General features: G+C 41.5%; 1 long non-coding RNA gene across 1 annotated transcript; it reads left to right on the forward strand.

The window, feature by feature from the left end:
* The first annotated feature begins 3,343 nt into the window (after window positions 1-3,343).
* Window positions 3,344-8,374, forward strand: LOC135325308 (uncharacterized). Its single transcript, XR_010386390.1, has 4 exons — window positions 3,344-3,494; window positions 4,205-4,359; window positions 4,909-4,963; window positions 6,640-8,374. It is a non-coding gene; the product is annotated as an uncharacterized LOC135325308 (long non-coding RNA).
* Window positions 8,375-8,644: the final 270 nt, after the last annotated feature.

Below are 8,644 nucleotides of genomic sequence, written 5' to 3' on the forward strand. Positions count from 1 at the left end.
CTGTGTTTGGTTTCACTGGAAGCCACTCCCCCCCCCCCCCCCCCAATGCCACTTAGTTAATTTAAAGCTATGCGGAGTACTCCTAAAGGCCTTGCATCCTGCAGGTCATAGAGTCCTGAGATTATAACCACTCTGTACCAGAAAGCCTGGAGCACTTCCAAGGTGTTCAGACAATACCTAGCCCTACTCTGTTGTTAACTCTGATTCTCATGGGATCTCTGAGACATATGCAGCATATAGTATCATGCTGAACAGCCTTTGAGAGGTGGCCAGGATGGAATGGATGCTGGAAGGCCATTTTATCCTTAACATCAAAATCAGCAGCCTTTCCCTAGATTGTTTCCTTTTGTCCATAGCAGCAGATGGGAATAAAAAGAATGCATGCAGTCAAACATGGAATAATTAGTTTATACAACTTAAAAGAGGCTGTTTCTTTTTTTTTTCCCCTAAAATTTATCATTTTGTTTTGAACAGTGTCTGCTTGATATCTGTGGTTTCAAGAAAGGCTGTTCAGGTTTGGAGAATTTGTTTGCCCAGCTGTACTATGTATCTTCATTAAGCCAGCAATGTAGCTGCAACTCAAGGCTTATTTTTCTTCCCCTCTTTGAAATATCTAGTTAGAAAGGAAATCACTCAGCAAAGAGTGCAACAAAAAGATTAATTATAGCAGAGCACTCATAATACAATAGTAAGAACTGTGCTGGCCCTGTTGGATATTGATATGATTGCAAAGAATAATGATCAGAAGGCTCACAGCACCCCTTTGAGATCAGAGGCAATGCTCTCCAAAGAAAGACCTCCGCCATGCAGAGCTCCCCCATGCGGTTCATCACTGGCTTTTCTATGAAGACCCCAAACGTCACTGAGTCGAATGATCCAATTATACCAGAGGATGCTATTACTTGTAAGTGGGATTAACACAAAGACTTAGCTAGATTGTTGCAAGCTGCACAGATCAGATCCATAAGGATGATACAAAGGCATTGAAAGAAACATTAGATATCCTGGAGTACTCTACTCTGCAAATGGCAACAGAGAGTGGCAGCAGCTCCCAGCTGCTAATTAGCTGTGCCTGTGATGGGAGGAGGAAGGGAGAAGAATGTGGGACAGTGAGAAGGCTGTGGTATAGCACTCAGTGGGGACTTGAATAAACTTGGGCTCTTCTTAAAGGTAGGTTAAACCCTGTTTGATACCAGATTGATATAATCTGCTGAAAAAAAATTATGTTGTAAGTTTTGATAGCTACCTGAAAGCTGAAGAGAGAAACTAAATTAGAATGAGTCAGGAGATTTATTCTTAGCAGGGCAAAATGCATTCACAGGACACAAAAAGAAATTTAATATTTGGATTTTTCTGTTTCTCTGCACACGTATTGGTTTATATTCTGGAAAGCCAATTTTCTCAAAGTCAAACTTCACTTAGAAATAGGATAATGTGCTTTTACAGGCCCAGATATTTGGGATTGCAGAGTAAAAAGAGCACCATTGAAATGCCAGTAAAAAGTGTATGAACAGTTCCACATTGTGCAAGGAGACAGACAGCCTTTCTCCACCCCAGACAGCTATCAGAACATCACTTTCAGTTCTACAGAACAGGGGTGACAACCAAAGAATGTGAATTATGCTATCCTTCAGCACTCTTCCGTCATGCTTTTTTTCACCTTACACAAAGTAGATGGATAGGAGATCACACTTGTGAAGAGCTCTGCTGAATTTGCAGAAACAAAGGTATTTGTTGGAATCCAATTCCCCAAATAATATGCAGCAGGCCTTATCTCAGAGGGCATGTAGCAGATGCTGACACATTATCCTGCAAGCAACTAGACACTGTCAGCAGCTGTTAAGATAATACAGCGGTTGATTTTATTTCTCTGATAGCAATTTGGTTGCATGAAGTAGCTCATTTTTGCCAAAGGTAGACCGTGGTGTTTAAGTGGGGGGAAGCTGATCATTAATGGCAATTTGCTTTGATCTTTACAAGTACAGAATTAGAGTGGGAGGTGTGTGCACTTTAATTGCCTTTTAGCTTTGTCAAGGCAGACTAATATTGATTAATATTGATCAAGTGGGATGAAACCCTCTTCTAATTTTTTCTGCTGAGGACAAAGCAAATTGGTTTGTTCACAGGATAACACACAGCAAAGAGGCCTGCTCCCAGACTACCTACTGCTCAGGCACCACTAGCTCCTCCTCATTTGAAATTCTCATTTATATTTGTCTCCTTCAGGTGAAATTGCTTCCCAGAAGGAAAGCTGTAATGGGTAAGTTTTTAGAATTCCACTTGCAGTATTTATCAAATGAAAGGGTGATGTTGGGCTCTTTGTCACAGTCAACTGTCCAATGCCCTAATGTAGACTGTATAAACCCATTCTTATGGTGCAAGACAAACAGTCTAATTTGCAATGGTTCTGCCGTGGACTCAAGGAAAGAAAATTAGCTAAGGCACTGGATTGCTAATTAGCAAATGCTACTTAAGGCTCATTGGCATGAAATGAAGTGTCATTAAAGACAACTTAATCTTTCAGCCCACATTGTTCTTCTGCTCTTAGGTATTATGCTTTTGTGATCCTCTAAGGTCTTCATCTCTAGTACATTACATTAAAATTCAGCCTTCTAAAAGAGAAGGTCCTTTCACTGAGAGCACATCTGATTATGGTGACCTTGTTGCCTTATTAATGGTTGTGATGCAGGAGACCAAAAGAAGTAGAAGGGGTCTAAGGTGTTCAGAATAATATTTATTCAGCTACCCAGCTCATCAGAGAGGATGGTCCAGATCAAAACTATCTGATGTTGAGAAGGAATAGCAAACTGTAGATCTTATCTTCATGGTTTGGCTGTTCAAAATTACTTTTTTGTTACAGAAATGTTAACACTGTCAGGAGTAATTCCAAATTGCACTTTTTTTTGTGTAGGTGCTATTCCCAGAATACAGTGATTTTATTCAAGATTTTTTTTTTTTTTAATCAGGAAAAATTCTAGGATGGAGTGGTTGTTTCAGAATACTGTGACTTATTTTGGAATAAAGTGTTCTCTTATTCTGGAATGGGAATGCCAGGTAATTTCTCTGCATTGACAGTCCTATTATATTTAAACAAGGAGATATCAGTTCAGGAGGCAGGGAGTTCACATTTTATGTGAACTTTTCTTTTATTCCTGAGCAGCCCAACTTGAAGAAATGCCTGTTTCTGCAGCTGAGAAACTGTGTGAACAGTTATATTTGAAAACTGTTAACAGAAGTTTGGAGATCACACATCAGTCTGAAGAAGTAAGGACATCTTTAGTGGAGGAAATGCAGGAATCCTCAGTGAACAGAGTGCATACAAAAAGCCTGCTCCAACAGATCCTGTCACTACTTTCTTATTAATCCCAGGAGGATCAGGATTACATGCCAGTTCAACACTGATTCATGATAAGGCCACCTGTGTGCTATCACTGTTCTCAGCACAATGGAAGAAATTTGGGATATTTTGTATAGGAATTTGTTTCCTCCTGTGTGTAAGTACAAGTGTTTTTTTTAAGATCTGGCTTATTAGTCACATGAAAATGTTGGTAAATGTATTATTTGTTTTTCCTCAAACGTAATTGACATATATGTTTGGAAAGGATGCGTCAGTGTCCAGGCTGATTGCTACCTGTACTAGAAAGCTGCAAGAATATGGAACGATAGGGAGATTTTCTTATACTCTGGCATTATAGTATATTTCCATATTCACGTTTATTATGAAATTATTTAACTGCTTGTCTCGCCATAATATCCAAAGCCTTTTTGGTGTTATATGGATTCTTAGAAAAGCATGCAATTCTCAGTAAGAGTAATGGAAGAGAGACAGCAGCCTGGCAAAAAGGCAATGCAAAGATAAACGGAATTCCTCCATAGGAATATCATTTTGGAGAATTACACATATTACTTTTTATCATTAAAATAACTTTACTTTATCCACTTAAAATGTGACCAAAACCAAGTTAACTTGAAAGTAAAGTATGGTGACACACAAAAAATGAGATTTTCTGAAGTGTTCCCTGTTATTAGAGTGAGGTGCTTTGATAATTCCAAATATTTTCTAAGTGAAAGCCAAAATAAAGCTAAAAGCAGTAATAAATGAATTCTCACTGGGATCCCTTCCAACCACATTTACACCTGTGCTTTTAAAAGTTATTAATGATTTTGAATATCCACCAAGAGACACTTTGTTTTTCCTTTTTAGAGTGTGAACGCTAAATGCTTCCAAGAATCAACAGAAAAAGTGGGTAGAACAAAGCAAGGAGCCCAAAATTTCCACTTGTCTTTGAAGATATAGGCTGGAATGAAGAAATACGATTTGCAAGTTAGCCTGTGCCCAGTGATTTCTCCCACCAAAATGTATGCAATCTGGTCCTCCATTTCTTTTAAATTCCTCCTCAAAACCTGTTTTCCCAAGGAAAACCTACAGGTTACCCTTCAGGATCTTAGGCTCCTGTTTTGCTTTTAAAGTCTGTTTTGAAGCTTTTTCTTCTATCCTTCTTCCTACAAGCCCAAAGGGGCTTTCCCTGCTCAACTATTGCATTCAGCCTCCCTTTACTGAAGAGGGCCTTAGCTCCCATCAAACCTGCCCAGCAGTAGCTGGCATGAAACAGTTCTCATTCCTGAGGGGAGCTTGAGGCACTGCAAAATTTGGTCACTCTCATAACTTGCTCCCAGATCCTCCTGTGAAATCTGTGCATTATAAATGCACAGACTCTGCCTCGCTGGGCATTCCCAGGCTTGTGAGTTGTGTTGAGAGTTGACTGGCGTGACAGCTGATTACTATATTTTTCTGATTTGTTAATGATGTTTACATTTTAATCATTTTCTTACCTCCCGCCCCCTCCCCCGTGAGCACCAGCAGTCTGCCTTCAGCCCCTGCTGCCCCCTTTTCTCTCTCCTACGCAGGCAGGGAATGTGAGCAGAGCAAGACGGGGTCAACGGGCAAAATCTAATGAAGCAGGTGAGCATCCCGCAAGGGGAGGTAGAATTAAGGTGCCTGGATCACCGGAGGCTAATTCTTTCTCTTGGGTAAAGTAAATCAAGTGTAAACAGGTTGAATTTAGCCAACTAAGTTCAAGATGCAACCGTAGCACAGGTAAATGCGACCGTTACCTGTGTTCCTCATCTCTGCACACTGGGTATCTCATGAGACTATGGCAGAGGGGGGAAGTCTACCCTCCTAGTTCACCAGCTGTTGTCCTTCCATGGATATTATCATTTCTCTGTCTCCTTCAACATGCCTGCAATCTCTCGGCAATCCTTTCTGAGGCAATCCTCAGGTAGCCTCTGGGGTTTTTCTGTTTTTGCTTATCCTCACTTTTAAACTCCACCTGTTTCCAGCAGCCCAGAGCAAGAGAAACTTTTAGTCAGTTTAGTTGAAAGGAAAATTGAGTGTAAAAATGAGGAAAGTTTTTCTCACACTCTAACTAATGAAATCTCAGTGGGATGCTCCAAGTGCAGAAAGTATTAAATAAAAAGATCACTTGCAAAGGAACAAAACATAGCTTTTTCAAGGCACTGGTTCAGATAGATCTCAGGAAAGAGAACTCTTGTGTGCTCTGAAAGATAACAGCCTTCCTATGATGGCACTGTAAAGAAAAAGCCTGGACGAAGGTTGCGTGGCATAAGCAATAGAGGGGGAAATGAATGATTATTTTAGAAACCTCTCCCAATACAATTAGCTGCATCCACCTCTGGCTTTCTACTTACATTTCACAAGAGAAATGCTTCAATGCTGTGCCTGCGAGGGAAATGCTTATATGTTTCGGGAAGGACATCAAGCACCTGTTGCCAGCAGAAATAATAAAGATGATAGGCTTTCCCGTATGAAGACACTGTCCCGTCATGTTTTTATAATCAGTGCTCTATTTAAAAAGGAAAAAAAAAAACCCTCCTCCTCCCACTCAGTATGGCTGCAGGATGAGATGCTCTTATTAAAAATCACATTACTGGATTGTGTTCCCCCCCACCCATACAGGCCTCTGAAATTAGGAAAAAAAAAAAAAAGGTGTAGTAAATTAAAAGCCGCCTTTTGTTCTTCTCATGAAAAAACATATTGGGCATCCATGTTCACCAAGTCAAGGAAGAGCAGGAGTCCTATGGTGGGGCAGCAGAGCAGTGGGGAAGCAGCTAGTTGGGCTGAGGCTGGGATATGGGAGGATGTCTGTGACATACCATTAATGTGACTGTAACTAATTTTCTTGTAGCAATATTTTCCTGTCCAGATACACAGGGGAGCGGTTCAGCAGGGGAGAAGCGCCATGGTCCTACCTTTGCCTCTACTCACATTACTTCCTTGCACACCCAGGACTTCTCATTGGAGGCAGCCTTCTGTCTTTTTTTCCTCCTGCTTCTAATGCAGATTCAAAGCCTACTGGATTGGTGGAGACATTTCCGTGGCTTCAGGGAGCCCTAGGTCTAGCTCCACACAGGTGGAGGCAGAATTCCCTGCTGTGACTTTTATTACTATTATTGTTACGAAACACTGGTTATTTAGTTTATTTTTTCTAGCAGAGCTCTGCTGGGGAGGCAGAGGTCTGCTGTTCTGCCCTGATTTCTGTGATCAGCAGAAGCCCTTACTGCGTGACCCAACTATTGCTAATCTTGCTGTCATTGCTTCTTTCTTTATTTTTTTAGTCATAGGATGGAGATATATAAGAATAATCAAGGATTCTCTAGCAAGGGAAGCTGCTCTTGCAGGAAGGCAAAGAACTATTTTCTAAGAAGAAACGGAAGTTTTTGCCAGCCATCAAAGAGTATGCTGTAAGGGCGACTTCCAAGGAGAGCAAGGTGAAACACTTTGCCCCATCTTCGTTTCCTCCAAGCTTCCCAAGTGTGTGAGACAGCAAAAGGCTGGAGGAACTCATTGCTGCAAGCATCTCTGTGGTGGTGATGGAGCCAAGCGCAGCAGCAGGCCAGCCTGGCTTTTCCCCTTGCTGGAAAGGAGCCTGTGCAACAGCAGTAGCAGGTCAGGTGGAGCCACGTCTGGCCTTGCTCCTGTCTTCTTGAGCACTGCTGAGCCGGAGGCTACGCTCAGGCTGCAGGGAAGCCACAGAAGCTGTGCAGGGAGGCAGGGGTGGAAGGCAGGGATTTTCTGCAGTATCCCCTCCCTCCACACAGCTTGAAATAATTTACAAGAAACCTCCTGATTTCACATGTTTGCCTATCCGTGAAGCATTCCCCAGTAATTCAGTTCTGATTAAAGAAAACAAAGAACTACTTTTATTAAGTGCTAAAGAAATATTTTTATTATTGCCAGTGCCCAGATAATTCAAACCATCTGGATTATATACAGCATTTTGAGCAGAAACATCATTAGTTACAAGAAACATCTCCTACCCCTCTCTGGTACCTGAGGTGACAAGGTGATGGCCTCAGAAGTGTGTATCCTTATTATCCTATCATGAGAAAAAGCTGAACACAGAAGGTTCCCTATTCAGAAACACACAGTCAGAGTGTTTCTTAGCTACCTACATTGGCTATTAACATATAAATAGGCCAGAGTCTAGAAGGTTTATCTACACTAAGAAGAATCCCACATCTTGAACATTCCCACCCTATTTTAAAATTATCAACATTTTTGCTTTGTTTTGAGCAAAATGGCTGAAATTTTTACATAGCTGGCACCAGCTGCAGAGTGCAGTTCTGGTTCTGATGCTGAGGTTGCTCCCAGGGCTCCCAGTCCCTGCAGTATTGCCTTCCATGCAAACAGGAAAAAAGGTTGTCTCCTTGAGCAGAAGGTATGAGTAACATGAAGTAAGGAAGAAAACAAGTTAATCAGGTTTTGATTTACTTAGCTATAAGAAGAAAAAAACTGTCTCTCTGTCTTTCCTTCTATTCATTTCACTCTGAGTTTTGAGGCACCTTGATTTTACCTTGCTACACCAAACCCAGATCACCTTTACAAATTCCTTGACTTAAATAAAGCAAAGCTGCAAACAAATCAGATAAAAAATTGCAAGGTTAAGTGTTGGAGAAGTATCTGGAATAACTTCAAAGCAGATCTTTAAAAATTGCCATGACAGCAGCCTTTCAACTGTGTTCTGAAGAAACAGGAAAGTCACTAATGATGGTCCTGATATTTCTGCCCTCAGAGTCTAGAGTTTTGGCTTAGACTTCAAAGGGAATGATGCTCACACCTTCTATTTGCAATATAAAGCTTTCTTTATGATCAGTCTGCAAAGCAACAGGTATTGCTGCTCTTTCATGTGGACTGGAAGATGTGCAAAGGGAAGCTTCCCACTGAGATGAGCTCAGCTCAGCTCCCTCTGCCTGCGCTGGGAAAGGCTCTTTTCTGGATCGCTGTGCAGCTGTTGCATACAAAGATGCTTGTTCAAGTCTTAGCTGTGAGCACACTGATGTACTCTCAGCAGGCCGGCTGTTTAGCTAGCATGAATGGGGTTGTCTCTCTGACATCAATGGAGATTCGGCCATTTATGCCAGCAGAGTATTTGAGCTACATGCTCGATCCCCTCAAAGCGGGCGTAAGCGTGGCTTGCCAAGCAAGATCTGAACTGGTCTTAACCTGCCTCATCACAGCAATTTTAGAGGCAAAACTTCCTATTTTTTCACCCAACTTTTTAGTATGTTGGGTCCTGGGATGTGGGTCCAGTAACAAGGAAGTTAGCATACCATGGGCATC

This window comes from Dromaius novaehollandiae, chromosome 1, assembly GCF_036370855.1.
Source record: "Dromaius novaehollandiae isolate bDroNov1 chromosome 1, bDroNov1.hap1, whole genome shotgun sequence".
NCBI classification, from domain to species: domain Eukaryota; kingdom Metazoa; phylum Chordata; class Aves; order Casuariiformes; family Dromaiidae; genus Dromaius; species Dromaius novaehollandiae.